The sequence below is a fragment of the Pezoporus wallicus genome, unplaced genomic scaffold, assembly GCF_028554395.1.
Source record: "Pezoporus wallicus isolate ANWC-B61680 ecotype Strahan unplaced genomic scaffold, APGP_CSIRO_Pwel_v1 contig_593, whole genome shotgun sequence".
NCBI lineage: Eukaryota > Metazoa > Chordata > Aves > Psittaciformes > Psittacidae > Pezoporus > Pezoporus wallicus.
In genome coordinates this window covers 7,481,773-7,507,050 of record NW_026642342.1, presented here as the reverse complement: position 1 = coordinate 7,507,050, position 25,278 = coordinate 7,481,773, and the positions used below count along the sequence as shown (strand labels likewise).

Here is a 25,278-nt window from a genome sequence, read left to right as displayed (position 1 = left end):
TGAATACTAGTGTGAACAAACTAATATTTAAACTTTATTCTAAAGCAACCATTCACTTCAAAACACTACAATGATTCTGCTGCTGAAAGCACACGACAGCCTTTGGTGAGGAATATTGCACAGCTTATTCTAGAAATGTAGTCTAAAATATTTAACTTGGAAAACAAAGTATCAGTATTAGTACCAGCCCCCAGACCATTCTGTATGTCCAAGCTACCCTTACAGCAATACCCGAAACAAGAAACCTGTCATAATTTAGCTAGAAACTTCAAAATAGAGCTCCAAATTTAAAAGTCGCCTACGCAACACTTAATCCAGCTATTTCCTTGGCTATACACACATTGGACCGCCACAGCATTTTCTCACCTGGGACAAATACAGTCCTCGTTGACAGCATCATGCATTTATTGTTTAATTTTGTGTGGCTTCCATCATAAAATGGTTTCTTTAATAAGAAAATAAGCTCAAGATTTTGGGGAATTAGTTCAGTGTTCAAAGACAACAACCAGCTTTCAAAGCCAGACTGGACAGAGTCTTGGGCGACACAGTCTAGTATGAGGCATCCCTGCCCACGGCAGGCGGTTGGAACTAGATGATCTTAAGGTCCTTTCCAACCCAAACTATTCTAGGAGTCTTCCAAGCCATTTCTGTCCTTCCCTAATAAAACTATTTTCCAGGAAATTCTTAAAGGAAAACAAAAATCCAACCACATAGGTCATGACTATGCCTAAAACGGCCACTTAGGGATTGCTGTGGACAGCACATTCTCAGTATGAAATGTATCACTGACATAAATACTTTGTGCAACAAGGCCTTCTTTTAAAATTATGGCCTCCGATATCTGATGAGAAAGAAAGAAGCATCCTTCCATTGGAGGTAGTTTAGTTTTGCATTCACTGAAGAAGAGATGGAGGAGAAGCGGTTAAAAGTAAATGACAAGTACCTAAAGCTTTCCCCAGTTTTGAGAAATCACATCTTTTTCCATGCCTAAAGCTATGCAAGTGCTGTCACATGATTAACACCCCCTTGAAAGGGCAGCTCTAAATATGATGGGGTTTAAATATTCAAAAAACACCATTTCTAACAAAGACTACCAGATTAATAAAATGAAATGGAAAAAGCATTGCTCAGACTGGTAAACGTAGCAGTGTGGTCACGAGGAGAGCTGAAATTCACATGAGGTAGCTGCTGCTGCGAGGTGTAGAAGGAATTGAATAGTCTCCAGAGAGAGAGTCCCAGCCTCACTTTCCCCCTCGTCACACAGAGCTTTGCTCAGGGACCAAGCAGAAAACTGCTGAGGAAATACAGTACTGAAGTGCAAGCCAGCAGTCCCTGCTGCAGCCCTTTAACACAAGGACATCCTCAAAGCAGAGGAGCTGTAGTAGGAGGGTTGAGCTACACGATTCCCTTCCAACCCTAATGATAATGAATGACTCTGTGAGGCTCAGCAGGTACCCACCAACGGGAAGTGTTGGGGGACAGAGCTACTGCACTTTGGACCCTGGTTATGTCCCAAGGCACAAACCTGTTTCTGCAGGAAGGAAATCATCGTTCTTCTGACAAGAGTGCAAACACAGGCAGTCCTTTCCTCCCTCTCAAAATCCCTTTGTAAGATCATCTTTGGAAACTGCTAACACATAAAGGGACAAACCAGTCTAAAATAAAGCAGTAGTAGAATAAGCTTTTGGAAATGCATGTATTTAAATGGAGAAAGCAAACTCAACTGGAGAGTCTCATCTATGTCTCTGAAAGAACCAGTTTGCAATCAGCTCAGAGGTGGACTGGATTTCATACACTGCTGCGCTTTGTGCCACACACCAAAGCTGACGTGTCACTTCAGCCTCTCACAAATCCTCAGAGATAAAGTTGCTAAGTCACTGCTCTGCAGTGCAATACAATAAAACTTGTCATCTGACGACAGTCAGGAGCAGGATTACCCCGTGACGTTCAACTCACAGGTACACTAAATAAGCACAGAGAAGCAAAAATAAATACACAAAATGCGGCTCAGCCTTGGTCCTAGTTCAAGTGACATCAGTACGGATAGATTTAGGTCACAGCTCTGCACCCACGTTCAGCCCAGGCACCTTACCTCTTACTAAGTTAAAAAATAAGATATAAACTCTCCCTCCTATGTTTTTTTGCTATGGCCAAAACACACCAAATTCTGTTTAATTTCTGCATTTCAACTGCTACACAAATGAGGGGCCACATTGCATTGGCCTCTGAGGCAAAGACAATACCCATGTAAGAAGGACATCACCCAAAACAATATAAACACACACATGCAAATTTAAATAAGCTAGTACCTGTCACTACTCCATTTTTGGTGGAAAAGGAAGGAAAGTAGTGAGCGCTACCCAGCACTCCTGATGGACAGGCCCAGACTTTAAGAGAGCACAGGTAGCCAAAATATAGCCATCAGGTTTTAATCAAACATGGCAAATCGATTTGCAACTGCAATTCTCAGCTTGAAGTCACAGCACTCCATAAGCACTGCTCTCCCTTATGCAGCACTGCTCTCAAAACATAAGGCACATTTTCCTGCTCTCCTTTTTGACACTTTTTTTCCATGCTGCCACCAAGACTACCAGGGCATAGTGTTCTTCAAGCTTTGCTCTGAAATTAGATTTCTTCAGGAAAAGGATTTTTCCTTGATAGGTGGTGAATGTTACTGATTATACTGTCAGCTTTCCAAGCACACAAAAGAACCCTAAACAAACTCAATTTGATTGCCATTCAATCTAAAGGACTGCAGGCTGTAAAGCAGTACAAGCAGCTGAGGCAATTCCTGACATCATACTGGACATTACCTTAAAGTGGATTCAGATGGTACCCACCATTTCAAATAATTTCACCCCAGAGAGAGCACAGGTCGAGTACATAGCTGTCTTCTAGCAACAGTAGGTTGGGCAGTGTAAAATAACAACTCTCTCAAAGGACAACAGTTTATTGTTCATTATCAGTAAACTCTGGATTCAGCCCTTTTAGAGTATGGTATAGTGTGTATATATGCACATTCTGGTACACTTGTGGGATACGGTCTACCAACTGCAGAGTGCTCCACACATACCTCTTCAAAGTGAATAAGCAAAATGCCCAAACCAACTGAACCCTCATAAGCAACCTGAGCATAAGTTGAGTACAAGCTAAAGAAGTCTGAAGACAAAAACTCTTCCAGGAAGCACGCTGATGCATTAACATCGTATCTGGCAGCACAACCGTACTTCAGCTAACAAGAGTTCTCAGCTGCCTAAACTGCATGTCAAAGACAGCTTAAAGCCATCCCTGAAGCACGTGTACACTGCAGGGAGTGATGCATGTACATAGGATGCATAGACTTAATAGCATGTACACAATCCCATGAAAACTATGTGTGGGAAGGTAGCTATCATGTCTGGCAAGTTAGAATCCACTGCACAAGTCTGCTTTCAAACAGTAGGCCCAACAAACATTAACTTCCAGAATTATTAGCAAGTATTTAGCTATACATAGCAACTTTACATTGAGTTTTGGCTGCAAAAAAATCAGTTAACTGTTCCATGGACAGCCTTAAACATTGCCTTTACCTCAGAAAATGGATGTATACTGGCTTAACAAATGTCCCCAGGACATGCACAGCCTACATCTACACTAGCCTCAAGCTGCACATGTACTGTATTAATATAGCTCCACAAGACAATGTACTAAGTTTGCTGCACCCTTCTAACAAGAGTTCTGTCAGCATGGAAGCCTTCACTGCTCATGCCATAAGCCAGGTGTACTTCCTGAATGGCATCAGGAAGGTAAGCACCTCATGATACCAGCCTCTACTCCTCTCTACCATCAGTCTTGACTCAGCCTTCAGCAGGGGTTTATGAAGTCCTGCATCAAAGTTTACATCAAAACTCTCTCCTGGGAAACCTGCTTTAGAGAAAATACATCTATTTCCTGTATGCAGATGTACTATTAAGAAGAGTGCATTTATCCTTACTAAACAAGGGAGGAAATGGTATCAAGGCCGCTCTGTGCTGCCATAATTCACGCTGGGATCTACCACGCCTCGAAGACTCTGAAAGACCCAAATTTGCACTGAAGTGATGTTGCCGCAGCACAAAAAGAATGGGGTAAAGGGTGCTGGTGCAGCAGTAGTGAGCAGCCAAATAGACTAAAGAGAGGAGACAGCTGAAATGCAGCATGGCTTACAGAACCTGAACCTGGTAAAGGCATCTACCCCTCTTCTTCCTGGCCAAGAATTATGGAGATGAGACAGCTGAGTATCTAATATGATGCTGCAAATAACTTTAAGTATTTTTAACAATTAACATCTCAGAAAACCATACTCTGCTTTCATCCTCAATTGCTACCACTATGCCTCAATTGTGTAGGCAAAACAGCTCCTCAAAGTCTCCAGCTCTCTCAGCTGAACAAAATCCAACTCATAGTAACCATCACACAGTCCTGTGACACGGCATTGATTGCCACTGTGAAAATTATTTTCCTTTCCCATAAAAAGAGGACAGTGACTTATAGACAAAAGAGAGGCAGCGAGTGTGAAAGAAAATGAGACAAAAATAGCTTGCTCACTTTTTCTTGGTACATGGAAAATCCATTACAGAAGTTTACACAGCAACAATGAAGCCTGACAAGTTAATGAGCTGCTGCTTGTGCACTTATAGGAGAGATGACCTATCATTCAGAAATTCCTAAGTTGCACAAATGCACAAAGTCATAAAGATGGTTGTGATTTGCTCAAACCAAACATGAGAAGTTCTGATTCTTTCAATAAGCAAGATACTTGATTAGTACTTCACTGGGGAGGTTCATGCTTCTATGAAAAACAGAACAAAACAAAAACCTCACAGCTCTGAATGACTCGTTGCAGAAAGCTGGCACTGCCCCCGAGGCTGCTGAACAGGAAGCCTGGTGCTTCAAAACTGGCTGAAGTGACATTTGCAAACACAAACACAGGTCCAGAGAGCCTGTTGGTGTGACAGTGTCGGTGTGAATGAACACAGGGCTCTTCGAGCCTAACAGCACCAGTATGTGCTTCCAGAGCAACACCCACATGAGGGCCTCAACGAGGCACAGAGCTGTGAAGTTTTATCATCCCTGTGATGCAGGCAAGTACCAGGTCTCCTTCCAGCCCTGGCAGGGACGCTGAGGCACAGGACGGTCATCCAAGGACATCTAGAGTCAGCAGCAAGACACTGAGGCGCATTAGCTACCAAGAAAACCAGACTCCTATTACAAAGGCCAGTTATAAGACTTCCGCTTGTTGTTAAGAGAACATACGGCATCTGGCATTGCTCTGTCAGCAGCACCAAATAATCTAACAGCAATATGATATGCACGTCTCTGTCGGGCTACTTTAGTTACAGAAACAGCATTAAAAATGTAGCATCCTCTGAGATATGCTGCACGAGCCAGACCAATTTCAGCCACAGGCATTGAGAGTAACTCTTTGAGGTTGTTTTTCCCCTGGAGGGTAAGCTCTTTCCTAACGTGGAGGTACCTTATTGGGGATTGCTTCTGTCTCCACAAGGCAAACAGAGCACTGAGAACATATCAGGTCTGACTTAAGCACCGAAGGGCTGTAGAGGCTGAAGTAGTACCTGGCCATCTCTCAGTATAGGATAGTTTCCCCCCGTTGCAGTCTACACTGAGTCCTAGACACAAAGAAATAAGAACCCTTTGCTGCCAGCATGGACACTGCCACATCGACTCCCTTCACTGCCCTTACATAGAAGCCCTGGTCAGGAGTAAAAGGGGTCTGTGAGAGCAGCATCCAGCTCCCAGCCCTTGCTCCTTCTCCGCCAACAGCTCCCGACCACAACAGCTAACCCAGCTGCCTTGCCTGGGAGCTTTCCCAAGTAACGTGAGGGCAAATTCGGTCAATACCTTTCTTTGTTGAAACCCAAGTCTCGGGTACAAATCCAAGCTTGACTTGACAGAGGTTCAGCTTGCGTGTTAGCCTTGCTGAGAAGATAGTTTAGAATTTCAGACCCGTCTAAACAGCTGAACTGAGCTCTGGCTTTTACTGCCAGAAAAAGCACCAAGAAATCACTGTAAAATATTAGCTTGTGGCAACAGACAGGCAAAAGGCTTTGCTTTCACCAGCCCAAAGTCAAATAAACTCAGTTTATAAGAAACGTAAGCCTCTAGCTATCTAACATCTGGAAATAAACCTCTTTAATAGCTCAGGAAACTAATTTCTAACGTAAGAACATTTCATCACAAAACACCAAACGGTTCAGAAGTGCATTTCTTTTAAACAGCAGCTTGAAAAACGGCACTGTTTAAAGAAAAAGAACCAACCGAACTAGCCTCGCTGTGCAACAAAACGCAACGTTCCCACCGACAGCAGAACCCACCCACCGCAAACTTACCATAAACCCCCATGGAAGCACCTCTATCGATCCGTTACGCCAGCAGCAGGAGAATCCAGGAGAAGAGACGCGGATCACAAGTAAACAAACTCCGGTCGCCGTGACTTGTAGGCGCGTCCCTCCACACGCTGCTTTCCCCGGGATTAAGCCTGATTCCCGCCGCCGCTTCCCAGCCGCCGCCGCCGCCTCGGGGTGTGTGGGGAGCCGGGGCGCTGCGGCCCGGCACCAGGGCGGCTGCGGGGCTCGGCTGGGCCGGGCCGCCCGGGAGCCCCGCCCGGTGCGGCGGCCTGTGGCGGGCTTTGTGTGCGCGTCCTGCCTGGGGGCCGCCCGCCGCCGCCGCATGCGAGGGCCGGCGCAGTGGGGAGCGCGGGCAGCGCCGTGCCCCCTTCGCGAAAGCCGATCCCGCTGATCTCATCGCCGCGGGTTACTAATCCAATGACCGCGGAATTAACAGTACATGGCGACGCCCCTTCCCCATTCACACATACACACACATACCCCGCCCGCCCTGCCCCGGCCCCTGCGGCCGCCGCCCCGCCGGCCTTCGTGTGAGGGGACCGGGTGAGGTGCTCGGCACGGCGGGCTGCCGGGCACCGCCGGGAAGGGACGGCCACCACACGGGCGCTCTGCCCGGCCAGAAACACAAGGCATGTAAATGCCTGGGGTTGGTGGGGAGAGGGTACGGGAGACTGCATTATCTGCTCTCTCTAGCTCATATACATGCAGGTGAAGCTCTAATTACACTTTTGCATGCCAAACCCACACTTTTAGGTAAGCATCGAGTGATCTACAAGTAAGGCAAGTCCTGTCGAACCAGTGCAGGGTACAAAACAGCCAAAGGCGAGCGCTTCCATCGCTGCACCTTAACATCAGTAAATACCAACCCGAAAACTGGCGTTTCCTAATCCTAATAATCTCTGGCTCTAAATCCACCACCACCGCATAGGGTTACAGAGAGGTTGGGTTTTCCCTCTCACACACACACACAGTGCTCAAGACAAGAAATGTCAGATGCTGCTTTTCCTCATGCTGTCTGTGTACTTCCCACCCCAAAAACCAGATTAACCTCTCTCAGAGACTTTAGAGCAGTCTGTAAAGGTGTTGAGACAATCAAAACTTACAAAGGTAAAGAACTTACATTACTAAGTATTTTCCTCAAAAAACAGTGTTTTACCTATGCTTTCCACTTTTGGGGATGGAGGAGGCAAGACTTCCCCCTCCCTGCTCTTTCATGGTGATGTTTATTTCTACTTTCTTCTTTTGGTGATGTTTATTTCTACTTTCTTCTTTTACTAAAATCTTGAGACAGGCTTTTAGCAAAAAAACTGAGCCAGGCACGAGAAACACCCACACAAAAATGGAGAGGAAATTCTGCAAATCCTTTGAGAGCTTTCAGTCAAGAAATCCTCATTACAAGCCACAGTAACCCCAGCAGTGTGTTTCATGCCTGCCATGACAGCAGAAAATGTGTCAGGTAATGGCAACACCCCTTCTGTGAGGACCTAGAGGTTGCTCCAGGGGTCAGGCACTGCAGAACCCTACCAAAATACGTTAGAGAAAAGCACTACACTCAAGTTTCTCTCCAGGCCCTGCATATCTCCCCCCAACCTTTGGGATAACTAGTAGAAGTAAAGTAAAATAGAAAACAAAGCATGAATGGGAGTTTTCTACATGCTCCACTGGTCTTCTAGCCTATCAAAGGATTTCTATTGCTCCCCATTCCCTCAGGCAGTCTTTGTCTGGTTTCTATATACACATGTGGAAGTCTTGAGTAGTTGTCTGTGTCTGTGCACTTCACTAGCAGACAAGTTACTGAACTTAAATGCTCCTCGTGGATGTGAGCACCACCTAATATCTGCTTCACAGAACTCATCTGGGAGAGGAGCCCTAGAACAGGCAATGTCTGCACAGAATACGTGGGGCAAGCCTGTGCCACAAAGGATGTTTTGGTGTCTTTTCCTCAGTTTTTAGCAGGCTTACTTCCCTTCCACACTTCCCTGAAGCAGCAGTGCCTCCTAACACTTTTTCTGGCACTAGGCAGAATGTTTCCCAGTGTAAGACAGGATGTGGTCCTTCGTGCCTGTGCCAAGCTTGATGCAAAAAGCAAACTTGGAAAGACTTTCTACATGGTTTGTAATACTAATGCTACAAGAGAAGATTAAAGAAATCACATCAGAAGTCAACTTTTGTATCTTTTCAGCCAGCTTTAGACATGTAGATCTGAAAACTGAACAATGCAGAGATCAATCAGGCAGCACAGAGTTTTGGGAGTACACTTCATGTGCAAATGTGAAAACACTTGAGGGTGTAGAAGGTGTCACTTTGATTAATGAAGGCTAGAACATGCTATTTGTATAAAGATGAGAATGTATATACACCTCTCCACAGGGCTCATTAAAATGATCACATTTTAAATATTAACACGATCTTAAACCAGACTTCAAACATGGCATAGATACAGCTGATCCTTTTGAGCTGATCTCACTCTCCAGGTCATCCACTGGTTTGATTTACCTCATGGAATAAAAATCACAGGCAGATAGGAAGTCTTAAGAATAACATATATTTCTCTGCATGACTGGGAAACACCAGGCAGGTTAGAAATCTCTGCCTTTCCTATCTGCTTGCAATCACTGGGCAAATAGGGAGAAGAAAAGCTGCCCACTGCTGCCCATGAAAAAGTAAGTGCAGTTAAGAAAAGGAGAAAAAAGAAAGCTTAGATCAAGAGAGATACGGCAATAATCTCCTTTCTACATGCATCACACATGACAATCATAGTTTGAAGTTGTATCTTGGCATTTGAGCTTGGCAAACAGACCAAAAAGAATTAATTGCCCAAATTTGTTCTTCCCAAACACTCACCTTTGAGGTTAGTTCCATGCTTACCAAATCTGAAACTTCATCCACTCTCAACTCAAAAGTAATCATGAAATATTTCCTACACAGGTGCCATAAGTACTGAAAGGTCCTGATCCTGCAATTTTTCTAAATAACAAACCAATTCACTGTTATTTTACCTGCCTTGTTTCTGGGCATTGCTATACTCCGGGTGGCAAGAGGGGAGAGTTGAGTGAGGTCCAAAAAAAAAAAGGTTATCAGCAGAATGGACAGTATCAATAAAGCCCACCTTGAAGTCCACAAGATGCCACAAATACACAACTGAGATCGATGGATTGTAAAGAACTATGTTTCATTGCATTGTATTTTTCCATTTACGGTGCTTAAGCAACCCGTATTACTTCTAAGAGCCCTCTTAGGTACAGCAATGCTACAGTGATCATTCTCAGACAGGAACCAAAGACAAGAATTATGATGAAAAATCTTCGTTTTCATGCATTTCAGATACCCATATGAAAAGACATGACCTTAGCTCTAGCTCTCTAAAGTTCACAAAATTCCTACACAGGATGTTTAAATCTTAAGAGTGTTCCAGTCCCAAAGCTGCTTCCATGAATGCTGGCTCCAGAGAACTACAGAAGCATGTACCTTCCTCCAACATTCAAAGCACTGTCTGGTGACAGAGCTTCTCTACATAGGTGTTTTCATTCTGACCCAGCCACATACTCCTATAACAGTGAATTCAGACTTAATCACTACCACTTGGAGTCTACCAAAATGATTAGCCTGGACACTAGAATCCATGCATCTGCATCTCTTAACGAATCAAGAAATTGCTGCTAAGACCGAGATCTGCTCCCATAGGCCTCTAGGTAGAAGTTAGAATTTACCTTCTTAGAGTACATCCTCCTGCAACCGTAATGAGGAAAACCCACAGAGGTTAGGAAATCAGCACTTGCATAAATGTTTAATTAGTTCAGAGGTTCTAAACAGAGGATAAAGATTCTGCATGCCCTCTGAGAAATAAGGATGACATTCAGAAACACTTAACACTGAAAAAGTATCTTCATTTAAAACATCAAAAGTCCACCTATCCAAAAGCAGAACTACCCATGTATTTCCAAAGCTTACTATATACTTCGTATCCTAGAACATAGTCAAGTCCCTTCCCCAAACACATCAGATAAGGAAAAGAAACAAAATCTGACTATACACACACACAGTGCTCTTAAAAGCAGCTCAAGTCCCCTTCCATTTTGCTCATGTATTAAGTTCATCAGAACTCATGGTCTCAAGGACTTTCTGAAGCAACTGATTGCTCTGTGAAGCTGGTATTCAGGTCTCCTTCATGCAAAATTTAGTTGTACATAGACATGCATAAGTTTCCACCAGCAGAGAAACAAGGCACTTCAAGGTTTTTAGGGAAGGGGTTCTTTCATACACTGTAGTGAGTACTTGCCCAGTGCCAGCAGTACACAAAGTAACGACATCTCAGGGGACAGGACAGAATCAATTGATGACAATAGTTATTACAGTACTGAAAATAATCCAAAATTTATTTTCCTTAATTATTTTGGGTTCTGCACAACCAAAGGTCAAATTCCAGCAGTTGAATTCAGAAAAACCTTTGTTGGAAAATGATCTCTGAGGAGGCAGTTCCTATTTGGGAAGCCCAAAAGCCTATATCTCCACTGGCTGCTGCAGTCTGGTACAAAGAGGGGTTTTCTTAGAACTTGCTTTGAAACTGCGTTGGACCCTTTCAAATCATTACAATGCCACAAACCCCATCAAAACCTGACTGGCAGCTAGTTCCCTTCATAAGACTGACATTGTGGTCTCCGCTTTGAAATCTAATAATGAACGTAATCATATTTTGCACATGCTTTAATTTTCAAGTGGTATTACTACATAGCACTTCCCCATTATAGCAATCAAATGCAACTTGAGGAGGGTCCATTTCAGAGAAGAAATCAAACACAAAATTTTCAGTAGGAAAAGATGGGTACAGAGTCTGGGATGATGGTTGACACAGGAACACCTCACACCAAGTTAGTATACAAGACTGCCTCTCCTGCAGTACATGATGAGCTTGTTTTGGAAAAGGGAAGTGATACTAATGAGTTTGGGGTGCAAATGGATCCTCATTAGCTCACTTAATGTCTTCAATTCATCAGTATAATCTTAGTTTGATTTGGAGTGAATCATAACTGATCCAACACCCCCAAGGTCACTAGGTTACTGTATATGCATTCTGTTACATCAGCTACTGTACATGAAGGAAACTCAGATAAGATACTAAATGATGCTTTTGATACCACTAGTACTTTGCCATTGAGCCACTCAAGTGAGAGAACAGGTCTGCACAGCCCCCCATGGGAAAAGTTCTGACTTTATAGTTAGCAAGAAGTGACTGTGATGAACTTTCTCTCCTATCTTTTAATGCAGATACAACATCCCAAAATAATGACTCATGGAAAGCCACAAGAGACATACGTTGGATCACAGGCAGCTAGAGCATGCAAAACCATAGCATATTAGCTGTTTCTTCAAATCCTGTTGTTAGGGGCTAATGTGGGTAGATCTGTCACCCAGATTTCCCAATGACATATTTCTGGAAATACAAGTAATAATGGATCTCTTATACCCAGTGCCCAGAAAGCTTTTTAAGAAAGACTGGTTTTGGTTTCAAACTGCTTTCCTAAAATACTTAGTGGATAATTTCTATAGGATTTCAAAATATAACTAGCAGATAAATGAAGAGGTAGGCCCCAAAAAAGATCCTTCTTTTGGAAAAGACAGAGTTGACCCTGCATTCTACCTTGCTTCTGGCAGAAAAATCCTGTGGTTTCTGTAACTTACGGAAACTGGATCAAACATGGATTTATTCACATTCTCCCTATAAAAATACACTACTGCCATTGCTCAGCATATTCTAGACATTCACCTTAGATTTATAAGCTTTTTTTATATATCTCTATATATACATGTACATACATATATATGTATATAATATACCAGGAATAAGAGTTGTACTGTTTCATAGGTGACAAAAATTTATATTAATACAACTTTCATCATGTTAAAACAATTAAAAAAAAAAACGTAAACAAACAAAAAACCCCACAACTTTGTTCTCCCAGCCCTGGAATACTTAAAGATACCACTTAAGCCTCTCTTTTTGCTGGTTACCAGCATCTGAAAATGCAGGAAACTCCCTCTGAAACTCTCAGGATGTAACACATTTCTGTTTCCTGATGTGAAGGGCCAAGGAGAGGGGAGAGAGCCTCAAAGGTTTTAAGTTCTAGCCATTGCAAATTCCTGGGAGTGCTCTAGCAACTGGAAAGTCTTCTTCTTGAAAGCATTTTGCTTCAGTAAAATTAAACTGCTAAGTATTCCAGGTATTAAATATGGCCCATGTGAATTCAGAACATACAAAAAGTGCCTGATAGCTGCTTAGCTATAATAATCTCAACAACAGGATTTAAGAGGTACTCTAATTCTGCCACATTTTCTGGGTTTAAATCTTCAACTTGTGCTTGTTTACTCATCAAACCCAATACACAGTTGTCGTTTATTCAGCTTGCCCCCCTTCTTCAAGATGTACAATGATACATATCTCCAGCAATTTACCCAAGGAGATCTTTTGTTTCCTCAACTTGAAAACATCCATTCACATCAGCAGCAAAGTCAGTACAGTTTATTATCCATCAGACAATTTGAATACGATTCTTCCTCTAAAGGCTGTGACTGCAGGCAACCATCTGGGGTCTGGACACACAAAAGGCTGTTCGTAAGGGTGTATGCACAAAAGCACCACGGGGATATGGAAGTGCATGTGGTACAAAGACACTCAATTGTCTTTGAGTTTCTGTTGGGGAAGGAGGGGGTTTGAGGGTGCTACAAGCATCTAATCAGAGAATTAAGCATCAGGGCGGCAGCCCTCAGATGGCAGACGTCAGCTCCAGCAGAGACAGATGGTGAGGAGCGCACAATATGTGTGCATCAGCTTATTCAAGAAAGCAGTTCCACTCCTCAGTTACATGGTATTACAAGTCCTGGGACATTCTGTGTTGTGAAGTGAAAATGTGTATCATTGTCTTTATGAGACTGTCACATCAAAAGGGCCACTTTCCTGTAACAAGTTACAGTATGTGCAGATTCTCTGTTAATATTTTCCCTGAAGGATTACCTGCCCTACCTGCGACAATGCAAAGGGCTCACAAGAGAGATACAATCTCTGTGAAGGAAAACAGTGTGAGCTGCAGTAGAGATACCAGTCTGGTTTAATTGTTTGCCAAGGGGAACATATCCCACTGACTGTCTTTTAGAATTGAAACTCAAGGTCTGAGAAGACAAAAGAAACCCATCTCATCCTTTAACTCACCAAAAAATACACCTGAAAACCATTATTCAGTTCTTTTTTAATCTGTTATGACTGATTTTGAATAGGAGACATAAAATAACAAGCTGCCCTCCAACAGACCTTTTTCTTATGATAAGGTACATGCAGTTTACATGATGTCAGATATGCTATGGCATACATCCCACTGCTAACTAAACTCTCAAAGACTAAGTGTACTTCTAGCCCATCTTGTTCTTGTTCTTCTCCAGTGTTTCCAAAAGCAGAGGATAAATAGTTTTACATCATATTTAAACAGCAGGGATAGAGTGACCCTCCAGGCAACAAAGTCCAAATATTGAAATAAAGAGCAGATGCCAGCAGGAAAACTGAAAAACTTACAGGATCATAGGTCAATGCAAGCAAGCATTAGTCTTCTGGTATGACACTTGCCCAAAACAATCTCTTAAATTAAAAATATATTACCGAAGTCTGTCTGAGAGAGAGAAAGGGGAGTATATAAAAGTCTTGAAAGACTTTTCTTATTTCGCAGAACATTGCCCAGGCATGGACATGGTCAGCATCTTTGGGAAGACTGTCAGTTGTTCACTTTAGACTCTCTGAAAACTGATCCATGAGCAAATAGTGGCTCTTTGTGGATTAGGCCATCTGCCCTGCAGATGGGGGAAAAGGTAGTATCATAGTAAGAGCTGCTCCAACAAGTTGTGCTGGTTTGGGCTGGGATAGATTTCTTCATAGCAGCTGGTATGGGGTGGCGCTTTGGATTTGTGCTGGAAACAGAGATGTGTTAGTTACTGCTGAGCAGCTCACACAGAGCCAAGGGCTTTTCTGCTCCTCACCCCACCAGCGAGCAGGCTGGGGGTGTACAAGGAGCTGGGGGGACACAGATGAGCCCAACTAACTCAAGGGATATCCCATACCATGGGATGTCATGCTCAAGAAGAAGGAATGGGGGGACATTTGGAGTGATGGTGATTGTCTTCCCAAGTAATAACCATCATGCGTGATGGAGCCCTGCTTTGCTGGAGTTGGCTTGCAATGGGAAGTGCTTAGTGAAGTCCTTGTTTTGCTTAGCTTATGCACAGCTTTTGCTTTACCCATTAAACTATTTGTATCTCAACCTATGAGTTTTCTCACTTTTAACTCTTCCGATATTCTCCCTGATCCCACTAAGGGGGGAGTAAGTGTGCAGCTGTGTGGTGTTTAGCTGCTTAAACCAGGACACAGGTATAGCAGGACACAGAAGAATAAGGATGAGGAGTAAAGCAAGAGAGAACTAATATTCAGGAAGTGTGTGAATTTTGAATGAGATCAAGATGAGCAAAGATAGAAATGTGTCACTGCCATATCAGCACAGAGAAGACCTAATATGAGCTTAAAGATGTAAAGAGGAAATCAAAAAGACTATGTTAATTTATTTAGGGCAAGAAGGGAGAGCTATTCTCAGGACCACTACAGAGTCCCTTTTGTTATCTGCAGTTTTGGCATAAAAGCCCCTAAACCTTCAGACCACGATTTCTTTTGTATCTCTATGACAGCAGAGCTCCAGCCCTCAAATATGAAAATGAAGTGTGTGTGCAGCGGGAGACATGCTTTGTTTCTCCACCCTTCGAGTTATACATGAAGTCATAAATATAGTGGTCCTGTTCATATTGATGTAGTCAAGAGCTGGGCAGAATTTCCATTGTATCAACCCATTTTTCTTAGGACTCTATATTTCATCTTTATGGTGAGTCTACTTTCTACATTTTAGCCTGCATTTAGCTTGAGACAAACTCCAACATGCTACAAACACCATCCTACAAGCTAGTTGACATCTCCAGTTTCTTTGAATTCACTGGGAGGAAAGGACATTTAATGGTATCTGTGGAGAGCAGGAGAGGAAAAACTAGTATTTTTCTGTGCTGGATGTTAAACAAGTACTTAATAAACTCTCATTTACTTCTCCCACACAGAGTTAACTGGATCAATGTACTGTCTGCAACACAGCATCCCTACCTCCAGCTATTCATTTCTAATTGATTTCTTCCTGGATGCCATGGTACAAACGTTGGAACAGAACTTCTTGTCTGGAGAAGTGCTGTCACCCACCTCTCTTGACAACACCAGGAAGCACAGCCAGTACCTGAAACTACATATGACAAGAGCTCCTTTCCTCTGAAATATTAACTGGTTTGCATCTAACATAATAATTGCATAGTATAATGCTGAATTTCCAGCTGCTTCCACTTTTTTAGAGAAAGACACTTTTTCCTTTCTTTAATCTTTTGATTAAAAAAAAAAGACATCTTTAATGGAAACAAATTAGTTATTGTTTACCTCTATTAATAAATCATATCATCAGGGTATACCCCCAAATAAGAAGTATCTTATGAATTCTATATACGTTATGAGATGGAACATTTCTTATCCACATTTGTAGATTGTTCTGTCAAGAAAACTGGATCTGTTTGAATAGTAACTTCTTCCCAGTACTGACATATGGCAGAAGAACAGTTTGGCCATGAAAGAAAAAGAAAACCTAACAGCAATACTGTGTTGTTCAGTGCCTGACTTCAGAAAGTTAACTGATAATAACAGCACAGTCAAGTGGTCAGACATGCCTGTAGTTTGCCAGAGCAAACACTCACCAGAATCGCCTTCCAAAACAGCAAAGTCACTCTGAAACATATTTGGGGATAATTAATATTACTCCCAAACCTCCTCTCCTCTTTATGAGAAGCCTATGTAGTATTATTAGAAAAAAAATTCAGCACCAAAAATGCTAATACACTCCCAAACATTTGCTTGCTGAGTTGTGATCTAAAGAGAACGAGTTATATTCAGTGCCACAGAAGGTGCTGACTGACCTAGCTCTGCCCTGTCCTTCCTACATCCGACAGCCCTATGCTAGGGATGATGAAGAAAATTAACTGTATCCCAGCCAAAGCCAGCATACCCTCTCAGCCAGCGAGGCAACCTGTCTCTTACATTACCTACCCTCCATACCAAACACTTGCAAGATACAACAGACCTCTCAAAGCATACATATACATCACTGAGGATATCTAGATATACATATATAGACATACAAAACTGCACTTTCCTATCTTAAGCCCAGCTTCTAGAACATTTTTGCCAGAAAGACATTTTCTGACCCTTTCTATACAGTCAGTTACATTCCTTGAAAATGAAAGACATAGCCTATTTCAGAAATAATTCAGGAACACAGGCCTCCCTCTGCCAGATATTTTGCCGTGGGATGCTGAATTGAATGATGATCACAGTGTGTCAGCCATCTCTGGGGCAGTCACCCATGGAAGTCTCTAACAACAGAGCTGGGGATGAGCACAGGCTGCTCAAGAAGCTTTGTAATTGCATACTAGCTCACTTGTAAGTCAGCAGCTCTGTGATTAAACTGCAATAACACCCAGAGCAGAAAGCTCAATTCAGAGATTGGGTTAAATAGCATGTTGCCAGACTATGTTCATGTTGGCAAATAAATGAATTCTAATTCAAATGAAACTTCCCTTAATCATAGCACAATATTACCACATGGTTAATTAGAAGCTATTTTTAATTAAACTAAAAAGTTATTTAATGGACAAGATAGCAGGCTTTTAGCAGCTACATATACATGCAGCTAGCTATTTATTATATAGCTCTGATCTCCCATCCATATAAAATTGCTGCTGCAGTAGCTACACACTTCAAAAAGCTTTTAACTCCAGTTCCTTAGGTCAACACAAAGAAATCAACTTTGACAAGATCCTTTACAATTTTCTTAGGTTAAAAAAAAAAATCCCACATAGAAGATGCATAAAGCTTTTTCCTTCTCTAATACATCACACTGTCAAAAAATCTATTCAAAATCTAGAAGATGAAAGGAGGAGGATGCTACAGGAAAACTAAGAACAACACATTCACTGAGAACAAATGAGAGCACATTCATTGATAGAAGCACAATGTGTTTCCCTCTCTGCTCTTCTAGCTAGTTAAAGTCAATGTCAAATAAGTAACTTTTAGGAATGTTCTCAGGGCTTTTTTTTTTAAAGCTGATCCAGATAATTGAAAAAAAATGAAATAAAATTCAACCAACATTTCAAAGTGTTAGTTCAACTGTATGTGCTTACAGATTTTCACTACAGAAGTTTGTTCACTCTACAAAAAGTGTGTTGGTATTTCTCCTCAATCAAAAAAATGACACTGTCAAAAATTCCACCTAAGAAAAAGCCTAATTCAAATCTATAGACTTTTATCAACACAACAAAAGCATTTGATTCCTCAGTAAAACATAATCTCTTTATGAGTTTATTAAAATGAAAATGCTAAACATATCTATTGAAAATTGAATTCAATAACATTAAGATCCCATTTATTATTAACATCTTATTTACTTGAGATCATGAGACATGTAGTTTAAAGTGCTGATGGGAAATAATTAAAACCCATTAAGTCTAGGACCCATTATAACCAATTTGAGCCGCAAGAAATAGGAAAATAGCCAAACCATATACATAACAAAATCTCCACTACCATTTATACCCCACCCCTGAGAGTGTTCAAAGCCAGGCTGGACAGAGCCTTGGGCAACATGGTCTAGTGTGAGGCTTCACTGCCCATGGCGGGGGGGAGGGGGGGGGGGGGGGATGGAACTAGATGATCTTAAGATCCTTTCCAACCCTAAGCATTCTATGATTGTATGATTTAGCCAAATAAGGCATCAGTTTTCTTTTCATTACAACACAGTAAAATGGAGGCTCTAGAAAATTACTGTCTGAAGGAAGGAAGATTGATTGATAACATTAATCCATGCTGCTGACAACTGTACTTGTAATTTGAAGTCATGTTGTTTTAAGAATATGGAAATTTAAAAAAGAAATGTTAAAATCAATATTTGGTACAGGCACCTGAAGCATGTTAAGCAGCTGACTATAACTGAAATGTATTTTTAGGGCCCCTTAAGCCATTTCAAATTAAATGGACTTTTTAAAGGTAGGGGAACTGCAGATAGTTCCATTTAGCACTATCTTGTCATAAAGGTGCAGCTCAGGAAAAATGCTTGTGAAAAAAAAGGAGCTGATATGCAAATGCTATTGTTGTTCATTTCTTTAAAAGCATAGTGCTAATACTTGTTAATTGTATTGCTCAGCAGCAGGACAACAATGACAGGATTAACTCATCTTCAAGACAATGCACCAAAGTCTTAATTAATGTGGAACTCCAGAGGAATTATGGATGGCAAATACTGAAAAGCAGCTCTAATAGCTGTGCAGTTCTTGGATCTCCTTTTCTCCCATTGCTGTGTGTCAACCAGCACCACTGCAGCCCTGGCTCCAGCCATGTACCTCTGCAAGGTCAGCAAGGGAGGTGACAGAGGAGGAAGAAATCTTCAGAGAGCATAAGTAACGTATACCGTCTCCCATGCTACAAACTATTAATCTAATGAAAAGCAATTTAGCTAAGGCTGAATGTTGCTCCTCCACACTTTGAAGGACAAAAACCCTTTTTAAGGACTGATTCCAAGGGCAACAGACAACAAAGACATTTCCAGAAGTGTGTTCTCATTACTGCTGCGCTTCAGGCAAGCCAGGAAAGTCGCTGCTGACCTTGTGCCAACAGAGAGGAGGAAGTCTTGTAAGGGAAAAACCATCCTAACAAAACAACCCAGAGAAAGCTCTCCCCATTTCCTTTGCAGCCTCTTCTGCAAAAGGAAAGTTCTGCTCTAAATAAGAGACTGTCCCCAAGTTGGTTAAATGTGCAATTACATTGTCTTTAGAAAAAACTAATTCTCAATGTATGAGTTAATTACAATTCTTCAAGCAACCCACCACATAGGTTTTCTTATAGTAGAGCAAGAAGGATCAGTTTACTAAAATGACTCAGTATTCTAGTGAAACTACTCTGAAATAGATTTAGTAATATGCAGGAAAATCTTCTTCTCAGATTAGGGTCTGTTATTTTAAGCATTTTTTCTTATTTAGAAAATTAATAATATTAACACGTATTTTCACACATCTATCACCCAATCATACATCCAGGTAAGAGAAGCCCTGAAGAGAACCTGTAATGAATCCCATATGGGAGCTGATGCTATGGTTGCTAGCCTCACTTGATACATCATAGGTACTTGGATGCAGAAAATGCGAAATGGAATAGTATGTCAATGTCATCTATGCTGTGGTAATAACCCAAAAATAGTAAGGAAGGCACCCCTGGGAAAAATAAGGCAAAGACAAACCCCAGGGGAGCAGTGGCAAAAAGACATTTCTGAACTACAGACAGTAGATCTCTTGGTTTTGGTAGGTACCTTTTCTGGATGGCCAGAAGCTTAGAAGGCTAAAGTGGTAGTGAGTACTCTACTCAAGGAAATAACACCCAGGTTCGGTATTCCCAAAGAGATATCATCAGATAACAGACCTCATTTTATAGCTGAAGTATTTCAAGGGATTGTAAAGTTTTTACAGATTTAGTGGAGATTACATGGAGACCACATGTGGAAAGGTAGAAAGAATGAATCAAATGTCAGAGAGGCAGTTATCAAAACTGTGTTAGGAGACTCAGCTGAGTTGCGTAGAAGTTTTACTACCAGCATTGTTAAGAATTCGGTTTACACTGAGAATAAGGGAGGGAATTCTATATGGAAAGCTGTATCTTGCCATGGGGACAGAGAAACCAGATCAAATTAATATAAAGGGGGATGCTATAATAGCAGAATACCTACTTTCTCTGTCACAGACTCTATCTGTGTATTTAAATAAGCACACTCCTCCGCCCTTGGACACACCAGTCCATGACTTTCAGCCTGGAATGAGGTGTATATAGTATGTGGAAGAATGAACCCCTAAGAGAAAAGCAGAAAGGACCTTTCACAGTGCTCCAGATACTCAAGTAAAGAGGGCACCACACAAGGAGTGGATTTCAGAGGAAGTGGAATCACTAAAGATGAAATTTCTGAAATCCAAATGAACTTCATTTGGAGTGATTTAGAGTCACTGTATCATTTAGATTGCAAACAAGGAGAGGTTTTTTATTTGCATTTATGTGCTAATTCAATGCACCTGCAAATGTTAAGCTTCTAGAGATAAGTAACTGGAAAGTGAGACTCATCTGAAATGTAATTCAGGTAACTCTCAAAGGGCTAATTGGTGGTAGGCATACAGTTAACAAAAATTGGAACTTATGTAGGCAGATAATTAAAAATTGGAACTTGGGTTACTATGGAAAAACCTGGACAGATACAAGGGCCTCCTAAAAGGTATGGATGACCTACTGGCTATTGCACATAGGCAACATACCCTGGTTTTGGCACAATGCCTAGACGTGTTTTTAAGTAGGCTTACTTTGAAATGAGTATAAGGAACATTTGTTTGCATAAGTATTGTTCTTTAAATACTATTTAATGAAAATCCCACTATGCAGAATACAGAAGTTAATCATACCTCACTACACATGCTATAACTGACAGCCACTGAATAAACAAAATCCACATTAAAGCACATCACTGAGAACAAAATCTTGTATGGAGCAACCTTTCCACATCAACAGTTCTCAGACTGTTGTGATTCAGAGGCACTAGCAAGTATGTTTGGAAAATGAAATCATCAAAAGCTCTGAAGATCTGAAGAAGTGTAACAGCTGAGGTGTGTTTAGAAGTCCAGAGCCCACAGTGTTTGGGCGTGTTCAGAACTAGAACAGCCAATGCTCCCATCCTTTTGCCAAGCACTTGCCCATGGAAGACAGCACATGACAAGCAACAGTGGGAATTTACAGCATGCAACTTGAGTTATATGTATGCCCCCATATAGTCATACCCACTAGACAGGAAGGGGGACAGCCACAGTGCTTACTGTTTAGGATTGGAAAGGACCTTAAAGCTGCCATGGGCAGAGACACTTTCCACTAGATCAGGTTGCTCCAAGCCCCGTCCAACCTGGCCTTGAACACTGCAAGGGATGGGGCAGCCACAGCTTCTTCGCGGAACCTGTGCCAGCACCTCACCACCCTCACAACGAAGAACTTCTTCCTAACGTCTGATCTAAATCTCCCCTCTGTCAGTTTGAAGATACTACATTATAATGATATTTAAGTTATCAATTAAAGTTATAATACTAATTTATGTAATATTATGTGTATTAATTAATAGTATATAATTATCATTTACTGATATTTTATTATCTAATTTATAATTATATTCAAGTTAGGATTATAGTTACATTATACATCACCTGCTGGGGGTACCTATGTCTTAACTTTTAGCTATGTAAGAATCCTCTGCAGCTCAATTAGGAGTCTAAAGGCTTGAATCTCTGCTCTGCACAACAGTATGAATACTCAGTAATTTCACCCTCAACCTATGGAACACTCATTTTCACAGATAAAACAGAAAATGTCCCAAAATGCACCACCAGCTTTGCAGATACTGAGGAAGAGAAATCCATAACCCAGAGAGCTTTTTCCTTTAGTAACCCTTAATGCTTTTCACAGACACAGATTAAACTCGAATACTCAAAAATAGCACTATTTCCCAAGAAGCTGAAAAGTCTGAAGTCACTACATGACAGCTTTGAGTCCTTACACAGTCTCCCAAAATATGGTAGAATCACACAGCTACTGTATTACATGACGTTGGACAACCGAGAAAAGCCTGCCAAATGGCTGTAATCCACACTTAACAACTTGGGAAGGTCTTGTCAGAGTTGCTGCCAGTTTTAGATTCCTTAGATATGATCAGGAATTTGGTTTGCTGGTTTGCCTGGTTAAAAAGCTGCATTTCTTAGTTTCAAACCATCACTCCAGCAGCCACAAAGCTGTGACCTTATTATTTTAATTACCCACTAGTAAGAACAGAAACTTGTCAATCAGAAGGTGGCTATGATAATGCTTCATGAAATATCTTGAAGTCTCACAAAAGAAAGCAAGAAGAAAACAAGCTACATCAGTATAGTGCTCTTTAGCTAATCATTTTATTTTTTAGTCATGTAAAAATATCCAAATATGAAGATATAAACCAGCCAAGAAAGATACATTTGGTCTCTAGCATAACTTAGTGATACATGGACATCTATAAGAAATACTCATTTATGAACATGCTTTCCTAGACTTCCTGTATTTGTTTCACCCCATTTGAACTACCAGAGTAATGTCAAACAAATATCTTATTTGAATCAAGGAAGAGGACACAACTCTCTCCTGGTCCTTGTTACTTCACACAGATTATGATCTTTATCACCTCTTATCACTTCACCATTAATTCTTTAAGCTGCAAATTAGACTGCAACACTCACTGTACTGTCAAGATAACAAATTGCAGCATCTGCCCTTAGCTTCATGCACAGGATAAGGGGAAGGACTAGCCATCTGCACAGGTCTTTAACACTAAAGTATATGGAGATATGTTATTCTTTACCACAACAGGCTCAACATTAACACATTTTGCATCTTTTTGGAAAGTTTGGAACTGCATCTTACTGTATATCAATGATTGTATATCAACAGCAGAAACTATTTCAATTATACAGTAACATGTAATCTAGAAATCCAGTTTGAGGGCTGATCTGAACATTTTACTGATGCAAAGTTTTTACTAAACAAACAAATGCTCTCTGACATTGTAGTGAAATCCTCAAAAGCCAACAGCTATGACTGCATATAACCCAGCCTACACCAGTTTCACTGGTGTGAGAGAGTAACAGACTGACAAGCAGCGTGCTCATCTCCTGGAGCAATTCAGATGTGTTCTGCTATTCAACCTTCTCCATGACTCCACTACAGGCTTTTCAAGAGCAAGACAAATGAACTCATTTGTTATGCTGGCAGCATGCTGAATTTGAGCTGTTTATGATCAAAACATGAGCCTTTTACCCATACCTTCTCATTAGACCCAATACAGCTAAGTGAAATCAAAACTCTCCCATCACAATGAAACAAAACCCCCAAAGTCTCTGCTCTGCCACCAGTGCTTGCTTTCTCCATCACCACTGATGCCTTCTGTACCTGGAGAAAAGCCTAAACTTACAGAAAGCAGGTTTTTAAAGGATTTTCCTATTCTCCTCCCCTCCTTTTTTTTTTTTTTTTTTAAGTTATAAGTTATACTAATGCCAAATTAAGACAAAAAAAAGTTTTGCTTATCCACAACTACTCAAGGAAGGGGGGGTTGGGAAGAAATGAAAAAGCCTGTACTACAGTTTAACAGACTTCCCAAAAATTATGCCCTTGAAAGTTTCAAATTCCTCAAGATCTTTCAGAAAATCAGATTAACACGATGTTGGAACATGTATTTGAATTTCTTACACCTCAGTGTATACTTATGGCATGTCACCTCTGCAGAAGAGCTGGAGATTCGTTGGGCGTCTCATTCACTTGTTATGGTATCATACTTTTGACAATGGGGCACCCTCTTAAATTCCTTTAACTCTATGTTCACTACACTTAGAAAAGCAGGTTGCTCATGATAATGGTAACACTCTTGCTGCATAAGCTATTGTAACATACCATCTACTACAGTTTCATTTGGGAGACAAGGCAGGCAGTAAGAATCCTCAAATAAGTGCAGGAATTTGCATCAAAATCTGCTTGATTTAACACAGCATCTCAAATTCGGTTTCTCTTTTACTAGGCACATAGTTCTCATACTTATTTCTTCTAGGAGGAGCACTCAATTTATGTAGAACAAAGCCATCTGTGTTGCTGTGCTTCTAAAACAAAGCTTGACTTATAAAATGTGATTAAAGTTTCTAAGTGCTAAGAACTACCCTTTGACTCTAAACTTTCTCCCGCCTTTTTTAAAGACAGTCTGGCACAAAGACTAGATTGTTATAACGTTTTCTTTTCAAATCCTCTTACGTGTAAAGCACCTCTTGTTTTCAGAGAGGTTACAAGAAGTGAAATTGTAAAAGAGAGAAAGGACTTGAAGGAAAAAAGGGCAAAATATATCAAAATGATTGGATTCGGAGGTTTGAGGCTTCTTTGTGAGGTTTGGTTTTGTATCAACTCAGTGAATATGGAAGTCAGTCTCAGCACGTCTACAGCTTTATCTGGAGTCCCCTTTGACTGTACTATCTCAACAACTAGACCAGTTTAAGGCCATGCAGTGTTATCTGGGGATAAATCACTATCAAGCTTTATAAACATGGTGAAGGCCCAATCCCAGACACTCTGAGCGCCACCAGCATGTATTGACATGTACACAAACAGGCCTATCACCTCAGAAGAAAGCAAAAACACCTAGTTCTGAAGTGGCCTCCAAATACTCCCAATTGTAACTGACTGGAAATTTTACCATTTTGCCATAGTACATGTAGTGCAACACTGAAGAAACTCAGAGTTATCAGGTTTGGGTTTGGCTTCTCCTCCACCCCCACTCCTTTCTGTGTTTGCATGTGAAAGATTTGCTATGCTTGAGAAAGCTTCAATGCCTGAATGTAGATACTTAACGGTACAGGTCAAAATAAGACCATGTTCATATCTACCCTTTTTGACTAACAAGATCACAGAAGCAAATATTAATTCTCACTTTTAGGCTTTCACTGGAAAACAAGGCTGAGGATGGTCAACAGAATTTAAAAATAAGAAAGTAAGTATTGCTCAGGCTAGTCCTGTTTTACAGTGGTCATTTCTACTTTTATATATACAGTGTAGAATATTCCATCACTACAGATTTCCCACCTCGTCTCCACACAGTGCCAGGTAATGTTTCCTAGTTTCTCCACTCTTTCTTCATTTTTAATCAGT

The 25,278-nt window shown here is 41.2% G+C and overlaps 1 protein-coding gene across 3 annotated transcripts in view; it reads right to left on the bottom strand.

Moving 5' to 3' along the window:
- Positions 1–25,278, bottom strand: part of SPSB4 (splA/ryanodine receptor domain and SOCS box containing 4) — a 129,779-nt gene that overhangs the window by 79,023 nt on the left and 25,478 nt on the right. The window contains exon 1 of one of the 3 annotated variants that reach the window (XM_057429127.1): positions 6,369–6,798. The exons of the other annotated variants lie outside the window; for them this stretch is intronic. The gene's annotated coding sequence lies outside the window, so the exon portion shown is untranslated. Of the gene's footprint in view, positions 1–6,368; positions 6,799–25,278 lie in introns of those variants that run through there. 3 annotated transcript variants of the gene reach the window in all.